This window comes from Lissotriton helveticus, chromosome 7 (genome assembly GCF_964261635.1).
Source record: "Lissotriton helveticus chromosome 7, aLisHel1.1, whole genome shotgun sequence".
Taxonomy (NCBI): Eukaryota; Metazoa; Chordata; class Amphibia; order Caudata; family Salamandridae; genus Lissotriton; species Lissotriton helveticus.
Window position 1 is genome coordinate 61014504 of NC_136068.1, and position 3145 is coordinate 61017648.

The 3145-nt window shown below is 41.6% G+C and overlaps 1 pseudogene; it reads right to left on the reverse strand.

Annotated features, from left to right (window-relative positions):
• Nucleotides 1–1305: 1305 nt before the first annotated feature.
• On the reverse strand, nucleotides 1306–2915 carry LOC144768042 (epidermal differentiation-specific protein pseudogene; annotated as a pseudogene).
• Between the last annotated feature and the right edge of the window lie 230 nt (nucleotides 2916–3145).

Consider the following 3145-nt stretch of genomic DNA (forward strand, 5'->3'; position numbering starts at 1 on the left):
ACAAATGTACAAAAATGTACTTTGTTAATTTCATTTCATGGGGTGTTATTTGTTTAGATTTAAAAGAAGTACACAAATATTCTACTTAAACCAGCTAAAATGTAATATAATGAGAAAAAATGGCAAACAATCTAAAGTCGAGTAATCCAGTACAGCTGCACTTAAATGTTTCTCAATTCAGGGATGTAGCTACCATAGGAGCAGCAGGTGCAATTGCACCTGAGGCTAGGATCCAGCAGGGCATTCTGCACCAGAAATATCACTGGGTTTTTTCCCCACAAAAGGGGGCATTTTTGATGCTTGCATTTGGGCCCTACGGTGACCTTGTTATGCCACTGTCTCATTGATTGGATGAATATTGACATATGTTAATGTACTTCAGTTGCACCTGCAAGGAACTCATAAAGTGATTCCAGGAAGGCATTAGCCTATTGGTGTGCTCTGCAGCTACACATTCCAATCAAGGGTAGGAAGTGGGCATTCCAGGCAGGGTTAGTGATGTTTATGGGCATTCACAAGTTCTTCTTCTTCCTCTTTCTTGTCTGGACAGAGTTGTAGATCAGCCATGTGAGAAGAGGAATTATCATCTGGAAATGTGCTGGGTTTGTAGGTTTCCAAGGATGAAAACAAAATCAAAAATATGTATTTGCACAGGGACTTCTATTCTCTCTGTGTAGAGTGCGCTGCTATGGGTAACACTGCAGAGGAGTGGGATATATCTGTGAATGTCACATGACCATCCAATGATTGGAAATTCTATACCGGGACCATGCATATTCCTGGAAAAAATGTAAGCTTTCAAGAAAGCTGTAAATCTACAATTTAATGTATGTGTAAATCTATGAGTACAGCTTTAGGTCCTTCTTTGTGAATTGGTCTAAAATTCTTCAAGTGTGCTTTTCTGATATTGAAAACCATAGAGATGGTCCTACTCACCCAGGGACTTATGCTCTTGCTTCCAGTATTTGGCTGATACAAAAACATTGAGCAGGGCACCAGTAATCTAATATATAGTACATCAACTAAAGCCTTTGGGACAGATGTTCGACTACAGAGAACAGTAACACACAGTCAGAGTATGGATTTAACTCCTGTTATGTGGACAGCAGATGATTACATGTGCAGCTCTGGCAATTGGGTTCTAGGGTATGAATTAGTCTGATTTGCACAAGTTTTCAGCAAGAGATTTTTCAAGCAGAGATGCTTAGGGGATATATATATAAATATATATATAGCATGGAGTAATGCTATGTGCTGTACAACATATGCATTGTTGCTGCAATGAAACAAAATGGGCAGACAATTGTCCTAGCAGAGTTTTCGCTGAGAGCAGACAGACATTGATGCAGCAGTAGACATCAGTAGCAAGGTATGGCACACCTGCAGGCACAAGCGAATCACTGCCGCAAAGCACCTCAAGTGTGCAGTCAGCTTGAAGTGCATCATAAATGCACACTGGCCAATCACAGCACAGCCTTAAGGTATAAAACAACCAGCCATACATCAGTACCCCAGTGACTGCCGTTGAGAGGTTAGAGTATAGCCTTGTCTTTCTGACTCGGGGATACAGTCTAACTGCTATGCAGCAATGACAACCAATGACCCAGTTCATATATGCCATTGGTTGATATTCTTGTAAGGGGTCAGCATTCATTGTGAACCTACCAGAAAAAAACTAATTTTATGTCATTGAGCATTAGTTGGGTCCTAGGACGACTGCCTGCGATCTAATGATGTTTTGTGAAATATGGTGTGTGAAAATGAAAGCCCTAAAAGAATCCTTTAAATATTTCTCAGTTTAAAAAAAAGCACAAATAGCAAATCAATGTTGAGGTATAGCCCCTAACAAGAAGAAGGTGTGGCAGGTACTACTTTTTACTAATGGTTTCAGATTCCACATCTATGTAGATATCTGTGCCAGACTCACAGCGGTATGTGCCATATTCAGTCACCGTCTTACTCCCCTGGAAAATTTTCAGCTCCACTGGAACTGAGATGGTAACCTCCTTGCTCATGAAACTGACTGTTATTTTTGAGCGTGGTGGTACCTTCATCGGCACACTTAACTCTGCCTTCATCCTCGTGGTGACTGCCTCAACCTCATCTTTCTTTACTGAGAAGGTGTTGGACGCCTCTGCTGAAATATTGGCCACTCCTCCCAAGCTAAATTCAGCACCCACCCTGATTGAAGACTCATTGCTGAATTCAAAGCTATGGGAGACATATTTCTCATACTCTTTGCAAGAAGCAGCAGTGAACTCCTGCTCACTGTCTGTGTTGTTGACGTAAAAATACTGATCTGCCTGAATGTTCTTTTCACTCTCTATCTTTTTCTTGCCCCACAGAAGTGTGGCGGTCACAGAGGCTTTCCCACGGCGCAAAGGATACACATGGGATACTTGATCGTTGAAACCAATATCACAGTAGTTTGCCAGATATTCACCAGTCCTGGCTACAATATACCTCCCCCCTCTATTTGGATGCTCGTACAGAAGCCATGCCCCACTCTGGACTCTGTGGGAGGATATCTTATCACTCATGTTTCCAAACATTAGATTGGTCTCTTGAGTCAGAACTGTTTGACTACCAGCGGCATTGGGATGCTCATAGACTGTGATCTTTGGATTGGTCAGGTCATCAGTGATCAGCTTAAGAGAAGATGCCTTGTCATTCATGTCAAGCGAAGGATGTTCTCCCTCCTCTAGAAGAATGAACCCTCCTTGGTAGTTGGGATGCTCGTACATTAGCCATGGCTGCCCCACCACCTTCACAGACGAGATGCAGTCTCCGAAGTTCTCCAATACCAGATTCACAACATCTGCTGTAAATGTTCTACTGAGCCCCTTGAACTGGCCATTTTCATAGACAGTGATGGTGTTCATGGTGATCAGCTATGAAGTTTCCAATGTGTTTACTGTAGCTGACCCTGTGATACAAAACAACAGCTGGTCAGCGGAGAAACATCATACGTGATTGTGTGAAAACTCACATCACTGTCTCCTCTTTTTAAAAAGGAAATAAGGTATACTTTGATGTCAATGTTCAATCTATTGTACGATTACTTAGTTAACTTATAAGTTACATAAAACACAAATACCACAGTGTGAGAGAACACAACAATAAACACTCCTAAAATAACATAACT